This window comes from Petaurus breviceps, unplaced genomic scaffold (genome assembly GCF_028583685.1).
Source record: "Petaurus breviceps papuanus isolate PSGF00001 unplaced genomic scaffold, PetGlider_PUasm1.0 126, whole genome shotgun sequence".
In the NCBI taxonomy this organism is placed as follows: domain Eukaryota; kingdom Metazoa; phylum Chordata; class Mammalia; order Diprotodontia; family Petauridae; genus Petaurus; species Petaurus breviceps.
In genome coordinates, this window is record NW_027185655.1 from 52,305,478 (window position 1) to 52,316,505 (window position 11,028).

The window sequence follows — 11,028 nt, forward strand, 5'->3', positions numbered from 1 at the left end:
ATTGGCCTCCAATGCAGATAATAGCCAGCTGGGTCCAAAGCTGAGCTGCCAAAAAAAAGTAATCATAAGTTCAAAAGCTCAGCTAATCAGCGCCTCCCAATTCTTGAAGGCTAGATGAAAAGCAAAGACTTTCTGATAACCACCTCTGAAATGAAACATTTTATGTATGTGAGAAAGAAGAACTCAACCTCAAATCATCCCACTGCCATCTGTCACACCCTTGGAAGATGTGAATGAAGACTCCTTACAGACCTTGAAGGTACAGCAAAGTAGGTCTAGTTCCAGGACCTACTCCATCATTTTGAGAATCCTTTAGCTCTGTTATATCTTTCAATGAAATCTACTGCGAAACACAAGTTAGAATTAGGATTCTGGATTCACTGGGGGTCACCCAGCATAGCCATATATTCAGAGAGCATTTGATGTTAAATACTGGGGAAAGGGAAAGGGCAGGAGAAGCTGATCACCTCTCTAATCTTCTGAATTAGCCCCTTGGACCCAGGCTACATCTCAAATAATAAGTTGGCATTTATAGAGCGCTTTAAGCTTTGCAACATGTACCACACATAGCATCTCATTTATCCTCACCACAACCTTGGGAGGTAGATGATATCATTGTCCTTTTACAAATAAGTAAACTGAGACAGATTAGGAAGTCACTGAGGCAGGGACTGACTCCAGGTTCCACTCTCTACCCACTACACCACCTAGCTGCCAAATGCTAACTCATATGATGAAATGAACATTTCTCCCAAACTTGCATAGATTTCATTAGCTAATGTGTGTATGTATAAACATGTATATGTATGTACATGTATATATAAAAGGTACACTGTCTTTGTGCATATTTCTATATGTATAAATATGTACACATGTGTATTTGTGCATACCTATGAATTTGTGAATTGTGCATGTGTGTGCATATCTATATATTCTATGTTCATTACAATATATGTTTATGTGTGTGTATATATATATATATACATATATATATATGCATGAATATGTGCGTGTTTCAACAAGTGCTTGTACTTTGCTTAGGCTTGTTGTATAGAGTCTCTCCTTCCTTTAATGCCTCCCCGAATTTTCAGTGTCTCCAGAAAACAAATTTATCCAAGTTCTGTGCCTTATCTTCATTCTCAAACACTATTAGACCCCATGCCCTTCTGTTCCTGGCTTAAGTTGCTTTCCCCAGAAGTGAGGATGGGATAAAAACCCACCTACTGTTATAGCTCTGAGGCAAAGGCTTCTTGTTTATACTTTCAACAAAATCAAAAGTTGTGACTTATTCACATCTCTCTGCAGTCAGTCTCCCATCCTCCCTTCTCTCATAAGGACAGTAAATCATATAGGAGTGGCTATCTTTTGTTCAGTTTTACTCCTTTAGCTTCTGTTTTTCTTTGAAGGAGTTGAGGGTTGGGGGCTAGGAGAGAGAGAATTCATCTTTTGGCAGAAAATTGTCTTCATTCTGTTTTTCATGTCATCTGGAGAGTAAAATAGATGGAATAATAGCTGAAATTTTGGAAGTATTTTCCTTTTAGTAATTTTTGGGGTGGGTTGTGTGTTATTCCTTCCATTTTATAGTTGAGGAACATGAACCTCAGAGAGTTTAAGTGACTTGCTGGAGTCTCACAATCAACAGGAGTCAGTTTGAGAATTTGCACCTAAGTCTCATGATTTAAGATTATTCCTCCTGACCCTGTTGCACCCCCATTTCATGTCAGCTCTTATCTTTTTTGGAAATGAAAAAAAATCCTAAAATTGAATGAGGGATTTACTGTGTAAGTTTTTAGGAATTTAGCTATTAATAGGATTCTCAGAGTTAAGAGTTCTTCTGGTCCAACCCATAGCTAAGTAGGTATCTATTTGTTCTGTAATATCTCTGGGCAGTAGGTATCCAAGTCAGGTCAACAGGACTTACTACATACAGTGTTCCAGGCATAGTGGTAAGCTATGGACATAGCATAGAAAGGCAGTCCCTTCCCTCAAGGAGCTTACAATCTAATGGGGGAAGAAAACACATAAAAATGGAGTAGAGAAGTCTGGAGATTTGGGAGTTAAACTGGGAGAAAAATGAAGGATAGTTGACCCAGGCAGTTCTTTAAAACAGAGGCCCCAGGAGAAACTCACTGAAGGGAAGAGGGAGCTGAAGGGAAAAAGGGATCTTCCAGGATGCAAGGTAGTGAAGACTGGAGTCAGGAAAAGGGTCAGCAGAGGAGTGAAATCTCCATTTGAAGTTCCACAGTGAAGGGGAATTCACTGATTCCTGAAACAACTGTAATTTAGTTAAGTTAAATAAACTGTTAGGTAACTCGTAGAAATTGTCCTTTGGATGTCCTCAAATTTTGTTCTTCAGAGACTGTGGAATTCCATGAATTAGAGTCATGAAGTGTTATAGTTAAGTAAACAGAAGGTAATGCAAGGTAGAAAAGAGTACATTAGGAGCAGGATGAGAAATCAGGAAAGAATTCATGCAAGAGGTGACTCCTACCTCGAAGGAATCTAATTACAGCTCTTGAGACTCTTCTAAAACTGTAAAAATTGTGATTGCTTCTTTTGCTTTATTATTCTTGGCTTTTTTGTCTGTTGTCTTTCATAACGTGGCTAACATAGAAATGTTTTGCATGACTGCACATGTATAATCATCTATATCAAATTGCTTGCTTTATCAAGGAGGGGGAAAGGGAGGGAAGGAGGGAGAGAGGGAAAGAACATGAAACTTGAAATTTAAAAACCTGTTAAAATATTTGTTTATGTGTAATTGAGAAAAAATTTAAATGTAAAAAAAAAGATTATTTGGTAACATTCACTAATTGTTCCAGATTCTGCCCTCTGAGGGCAAGCAGGATGAGTGTAATATTCCTTTCATGTGACATGAAAACTTTAGTTTTCTGTGGGGGAAATGTCCTAGCTCCTTCAATGAATCTGTCAATGGTAAGGTCTCATCTCTATAACATTCCAGTTACTCCTCTCTAGAATTGTCCCAGTTTGTCAGTGTCCTACCTGGTTGCCAGGTGGCACAGTGAATAGAGTATTGTACCTAAGCAAGGTGCAAGGTACAAGCACTTGTTGAAACACACACACATATACATATATATATATATACACATAAGCATATATATTGTAATGAGTTTAAATCCTCCAGAGAGCTATGACTTCTCTTAAGTGAATATGGTTTTTAAAAATAATTTATTCATATAATTTGTCTTCATATCACCTGTGTTTTCTCTCCTGGACCATCCAAAGAGTCATCTCTCTTTTTTTTTTGCTTTTTTGGAGGGCAATTAGGATTAAGTGACTTGCCCAAGGTCACACAGCTAGTTTTTGTGTTAAGTGTCTTAAGTTCAAATTTGAACTCATGTCTTCCTGACTCCAGGGCCGGTGCTCTACTCACTGTACTACCTAGCCACCCCTAGAGACATCTCTTCTTAAAAAAGAATTCAACACAAAAAACAAGTCAGCAAATCCACTCAGCATATCAACCAAATCCAGGAGTGCTTGCAGTGTCCCAGTCCTGTAGTCCTCCACCTCAGGCCATAAGAATGTACACTCTCACATCCTTTCCTCAAGGCTAAGCTTGATCATTATTATAATGTCACAGCGTTAAATTCCCGGGGGTTTTTTGTTATCATTTTTTCCATTTACATTGTTGTAGTTGGGTAGACTGTTTTCCTGGTTAGTCTACTTCATTTTTTACCAGTTCATGTAAGTCTGGTGAAGAGGGTCTTAAATATGTATTTTCATTTCTTTCATAATCTCTGAATAAAATGGAAAAGTTGAGCCTCCTGAATCAGATGGATTTTCCGTACCTTGTATTTGTTGAGCCCATAATCCAGGTCTTTTGGTATCAGCATCAGCACCTGGAGCAAATGATGACGATGCCTACACAGTCACCACACAGAAAACTTTCAAGTCAATGCAAATCTCTTTTAATGTTTCTAAGTGATCATGCCATGAATAGTAAGTAGTATGTTTACTGCTAAAATGGCTATATGTATCTTTATCATTTTTTGGTCAGAGGAGACATACTTGGCATCCTTTCATTTCTTTGGCAACCAGGTAAAGCTGGTCTTCAAACAAATCAGTTTATTTTGATAGGGAGACCTTATGGTTTCAGCAGGAAGTCCAGTAGCAAGAGAATTTAACCCAAATGGAGTACAGACACCTGAATTTGAGTCCTAGCTTAATGACATAGTTATTATCTTGGGCAAGTGTTCTCATGTAGAAAATGTATTAAGTAAAATAAGAGATGATATTTCTCATGTGAGATTGGTTCATTTACTGTAAAGTCTATATACTATATACACATACATACGCACATACATATAATATGCTGTATTATTATTCAATCATTTCGGTCACGTCTGACTCTTTGGGATCCCATTTGTAGTTTTCTTGGCAAAGATACGAGGGTAGTTTGCCATTTCCTTCTCCAGGTCATTTTACATATAAGCAAACAGAGGCAAACAGGGTTAAGTGACTTGCCCAGGGTCACACAGTATCTGAGGCCAGATTTGAACTCAGGAAGATGAGTCTTCTTGATTCCAGGCCCTGTAACTCTACCCATTGCACCACCTAACTGTCTTCACATGGGTGCTGCATACAATGCTATTATTCTTAGTTTGCTTTTGTAGATAGGCTTTCAACATTTAATTTGATGTCGTCACATTAATATGAATTAACTCATAACTAACTACTAACTTTCTGAAAATAAGGAAATCTGTGTGCTTTTATGACATTGTAACAGGTTGTCTCTAAAATTCCATTTAATCCTTGAAGTGAACTTGTAACAATCACATCAACATGGTTTTTATTCAATTGCTTCCATTTCTTTGTCTAAGAGATGCCATGTCTCTTTTGCCAAAATGGAGAGGTTTCTTGGGAATGATGTTTTGATTTTTTTTAAATTTTATTTTCCTCTTACACTTTTCTTCACTTAATGAGTCACCCCCTCCCTGTCTCTGTGGGTTTGTGGGGTTTTTCAGTGTATAAACTCCTATTTTGGAAACTCCTTCCAATGTAACATATAGTTTGAGAATTGCCTGAGAGCATTTAGAGGTTAAATTATAAACCTTTGGATTACAAACTCCTTGAGGGCAGGAACTGTGTTTTGCCTTTTTTTCTAACCCCAGAGTTCAACACAGTGCCTGGCACATAGTGATTAAAAAATGTTTATTGATTGATTGAAACCACTTGCCCAAGGCTGTACAGCCAGTGTATGTCAAAAGAAGAACTCAAACAGACTTTGTGATTCTGTGGCAGGCTTGCTATCCAATGTACACTCACACACTGCCTCTTTGTGAAATACTAATGCTTTAAAAATGTGTTTAAAATTATCTAAGTTTGCTTTAAAAAATGTATTCACCATTAATTAGTAAATATTGTCCTAATGAGAGCTCCTTAAGTAACTCAAAGCTTGTATTCCTATATATATGTATAGTTTCTGTACCTGCTAGTTTTTAAGGGATTTCCCCCACACACACACACATACACACACCTTTCTATACCCCTTATAGAGAAAACAGCTACAGATTGACTCAGCATGGATTATCATACTTTTTTGAAAAAAAAATATCTTTTGTTTCTATATTGCCTAAATTTCCTCCAGTGTCCTTCCTCTCCCCTCCCAGAAAATTGTCCCATAAAGAATTTTTTAAAGGAAAATAAAAGTAAAGAAATATTTAAAAGGAGGGGAAAATCAGTATAGCTAATCAATATATCCAAAAAAAAATCAGAAAAAATATGCACTGCTCTGTATCCTTAGAGTCCCCTGCCCCCCCGTATCTTTAAAGGAGTTTAAGTATTTTCTCATATTATTTGAGTCTAAACCTATTTGTAATGATGTTAATTGTATTAATGTAATAGAGTAATAGCATTAATTATTGTTTTGTAGTCTATTTATATCATTGCAAATTGTGTATATTGTTTCTCATTTTGCTTTTTGGAGGGGTGGAAGGCAGGGCAATTGGGGCTCAGTGACTGGCCCAAGGTCACATGGCTAGTAAGTATATATTGTTTTCTGGGCTCTGATTATTTTATTTTTCATGAGTTCATGTAGATGCTTCCATGCTCATCTCTATTTGTCATATGTTGTTTCTTACAAGCTGGTAGTATCACTTTACCTTCATGTCCCACTTTTTGCTTAACCATTCCCAATCAATGGGCATCTGCTTTGTTTCTGAGTTCTTTGCTATCACAAAAAAAGGCTCCTCCAAATATGTTAGTATCTATGGGACCTTTCTTGTCACAGTCTTTTAACAGATCCTTTTACTTTTTTTTTTGCATCACTCACAATTTCATCTTCATTCTTCTTGTCACTGTGAATAGATCTAAGCATGGCTCTCCTTTGCTCAAAATGAATTAAAGAATGAAAAAACATCTATTAAGCATTTACTATGTTCCAGGCACTGTGCTAGGCACTGGCAATACAAAGATCATTCTCTTAAGGAATTTATGGCCTAAGAAGGAGATAAAATGTAGAAACATTGTGACCAGATGCAATACAATATTCCCAGTGCCTACGGTAACTATAAATATTCTGATATGGTTATTAATCACAAAAATATACCAGGCTCTCTACATGGGGGACAAAGCTAGAACATTTATTCAAATACTAGAAAACAGTCCCAAAATCAGAAAGTCAAAGCCATCACAGTAGTTATGAAGTTGGCACACATAGTTAATGTAGTAAACACCCATATTCTCAAGCCTTCAAAACAGAACAGGCTACCTCGCGCAAAGGTCCCCCTCTCCTCACTCACGGCAACTGCTCAGCATCCACGAAGTGTGCTCCAGCAGCTCTGGCCCCACACAGTTCCCATCCCTGGCAGTCCTCAGCAGGAGTCCTTAGAAGAAATTCTGGCTGGCTCAAAAAAGGAGTTCACACTACTGCTGCCGCCACTGCTGCCCCTGCCAGGCTTCCAGTCACCTCTGCACTCTAGCTTGGTTTCTGCTTCCTCTTGCCCCACCCCTTCCTGTTACATCAGCAAATTTAAGGGGCATGGAAGATCTTAAAATCCCATAACTAGAGGAGCCAGTTTTGGTGTGGGAGGTCATAGAGAAAGGAGTTAATTAATCTACAGGGCAATCAATGAACAATACAGTATGATTGATTTGATTATTGTGCACCAGAAAGATGTAAAAAAATGAAGTGGAGATAGGATGGGGTATGAGTCATTGCGGATATAAAGGTGGCCTGGGTGGATGACTGGATGGGATGTGAAGGTGAAGACTTTGGCTCTCCCAAGTCTCACTAGATTTCCAAGTTCTCTATCTGGTAGTCAAGACCAACCTAGCACCACTTGACCTTTCTAGCTTATATAATATTTCTCCCCTCCATATATTTTACTCTTGCCAAACTGCTTTGATCCCTGTCCTACCAAACAGATGACCATCATGCCTCTATCCATTAGCTTGTGCTGTTCTTATAGCTAGAATACCCTCCCTTGTTCTCTAATTTAAGTCAAAGACAATTTTCCTACTCTGTATAAGGCACGGTGCTAGGAGAAGCACAGATACAAATTAGTCCTTGCACTCAGGGAGCTTGCATTTCTACCCTTCTTTCAGGTATCTTTTCAAATGCTAGCTTTTCCAAGAAATTCCCCATGATCCTCTGAAATCAATAAAGGCCTCTCTCTCACCTCACTTTACTTTGTCCTTCAATTCTTTTTTTTTTTTGGAAGAGTTCCCTGTGTAAATGGCATATCCCACAATAGACCGTAAGATTTATGGAAGCGGTGACCATGTCTGCTACCAGCAATAGGGCTGCATTGTAATAATAATATTAATACAGACAACAACAGCATTTATGTAGTGCTTTAATGTTTCACATACATATATATTATCTTGTTTGACCCTCTCTGCAATGCTGTAAAGTAGGTGCTGTTCTTATCCCCATTTTAGAGATAAGGAAACTTAGGTTAAAAGAAGTCAAATGATTCACCCAAGATCTCCCTGCCTCAAGCATCTCCCCACAGCAGTTGGTCCTCCATTCAGCTGCCAGAAGAACCTTCCATAGACATGAGTCTGACCGTGTCACTCCCTGTGTTATCTCCCTATAAACTCTACTAAACTCCCTATTACCTCCATGATCAAATCCTGTTGGGATTTTAAGGCCATTAATAACTAGGGCCCATCCTACCTTTTCAGTCTTATACTTTACTTACCTCCATCCTCTGGAATCCAGTAATTCAGGCCTCCTTACTGTTCCTCAATTAAGATATTTATCTCTTCTCTCTGGAAGTTTTCACTGGCTGTGCTCCATGCTTGGAATTCTTTCTCTCCTCAGGTCCACATCCTGGTTTCTCTGGCTTTCTTCGTGTCCCAAGTAAAATCCTACCTTCTGCAAGAAGCCTTTTCTCCTCTACCTCTGAGATTGCCTCCAATTTTCTATGTATGTAAGTGTCTGTCTCTATCTTTTGGTCCATCCATCCCTTTATCTATTTATTTATCCATCCATTTGTCTATCTACCTATCTGTCATATCTATTCTATCTGCCTATCTACCTATCTATCTACCTATCTATCTATCTATCTATCCATCCATCCATCCATCCATCCATCCATCCATCCATCCATCCATCCATCATCCATCCATCTATCTATGTCTGCTACTTATCTATCCATCCATCTATGTATCCATCCATTCATCTATTTATCTACTTATCTATCCATCTATCTTTTATGTATTTATTTATTTACATGTCATTTCCTTCATTAGAATATGAAGTCCTCAAGGGCAAGAATGACTTTTGCCTTTGGTTATATTTCCAATGTTGAGCACAGTGCGTGGCCCATAGCAGTTACTTGCTGATTTGACACAAATCGTGTCTGTTGAAGGATTTGAATTCAAGTATTCTTGACTCCAAATCTAGTACTCTATTGTGCCACCCAGCTTAATATTTGACACTTAATATTTGAAACCCTTAACACGTTTCATACATTGTTGTTAAAAAGAATTAGAAGGAAAGAAGAAAATATATGAAGAATTATTTGAAAGATTTTCTCTTTCTTTTGAAAGACTCCTTGAAAAAGAAACTTTGGAAATCCATCCCCTCCAGCTGTGTTAAATTATTTAAATGCTCAGGGATATTTAAATGAGTGGTCACTATTTTCTGTTTTCATAGTAAGGCTCTTAAACTGAGTAGGAGAATTCATAATTCCCCTTTGCTCAGACACTTGCTGAGAAAAGAAGTCTCACCTGTTTGGTCTAAAGCTATCTCTGTTTGCCAAATATGGTAAGCCTCCCTCCCAGTACGGAGGAAATAAACAGGAAAGGAAATGGCAGCCCTTAGGAGAGAGGGAGCAGACCAGTAAAAAATGCACTAACTGGGATAAGTTTTTCAGCACATACACAGATGACCCACCTAGGAGTATAATGTCCAAATGTGTTTAGACCCTTACATACTGGATAATTACAAGAGACCGTGCTGGGCCTTAGAGTCAGGGAGAATAGGGTTCTGACATTTTGACTGTGCAGACCTGAGGAATCTCTTAACCTCTCAGAAGCCCAGGTACTCTTTAAAGACTATAAGGTACGAAGTTTTGGGTCCTTTCTAATGTATCAATCAGTTGTGCTGACTTTTGTTTTCATCTCCAAAAAATATCATTTGTTGTATGGAATGGTTATCTGGAATGGGGAGGGGGAGGGATACATGGAATACTTTAGTGATAAAAGAAACAGAAATAATCACTACAAATTTTTTAAAAAGATGACAAAGTACGGAGCATTCATTGAGTTGGAAAAAAAAATGCCAAGCATATGAATTTTTCCTGTGCTTCATTTCCTCTATTTTGAACATCATTTCTGTTTTAGTAAAGCTCTTCACAAGACCCCACCCAGATCTGTCCCCTAAACAACATCATACTTTGAAAGATATGTATTAAAAAAAAAGAGAAATATATGTATTGCCTTTCTTCTGTCCTGCTGACACAGGCATACAGTTCTGCTAGTTAATCTGATTTAATTTATGCAACAACATTAATGGCCAATAATGACTTAATGTTCTCCCAGAACATATGCTTGCATTTTAACAAAGATCTTCATGCAGTAAAAATGATTGCTCTAGCTCACCCTCACTGCCTGAAGGCCAGGTGTTTCAGCCCTCCCTCAGGGTTCTCCGGTACTCCAAAGGGATTGCTGGGGGTGCGGAGGAATGTCTCTCCTCTGTACCACTGGTTCAACCATCTTCTGGTTTTAGGAGTCCAGGCACCCCAGTTCTATTCAATCATTTAATAGTAGAATTAGCTTTTACAAAGGGAGATTTGTTTCCAAGAGAGAGAATGATCAAACATAAAATCATTTCTCCTCAACATCTTGGCGAATTAACTCCACCTTCCACTTCTGTCTCTAGCATAGAAATGGGGATTGGGTTCACAGTTTAGTTCGGTTCTTGTATAGCTTCCCCTCCATCAGTTCCCATAAAGTTCCAAGTCCAAGTCCCTGTGCTTTTGTATTCCAGAACCCTGGCTTCAATGCTGGGCTCATTAAAACATCCAGTCTGGAATCTTTACCTCCAAGGTTCCTATGGCACAGGTTCTCTGGTCAGGACCTCACTCTCTATCTAGAACTGAAAAGGATAAATGAAAGAGATCAAAATCCAACTCCATTTCTCCAGGCCAAAGGGTCTAAAGGAAGGGGAAGGTACATAGTGCCCTCTTATAGGTGAATGAGACTTTCACTCCTTGACACCACTGGAAAGAGAGAACAATTGGGCTAGACACAGATAGTGTTGGGTACATGTCTGAGAGAAAGAAGATGCTCCCAACCAAATAGTAGACCAACAGAATGTCTTCTCCCTGGAAAGTCTCTGGCTTTTCCCACTTGATAGTCTCCATCTTGGGTCATCTGAGCATGTACCAAAGCCCCTTTACAATGTTTTAAGGCAAAGTAGGCACTAATTTGGGAATTCCTGTTTCACTCAGCTATGTAGCCCCTGAGTCTGAGGAATAGTCAATCCTTTAAAAAGTGAAGGGAGCTGTTGTCAACCCAACTGAATCTCAATAGGTGTCACCAGAAGCCATATGAATG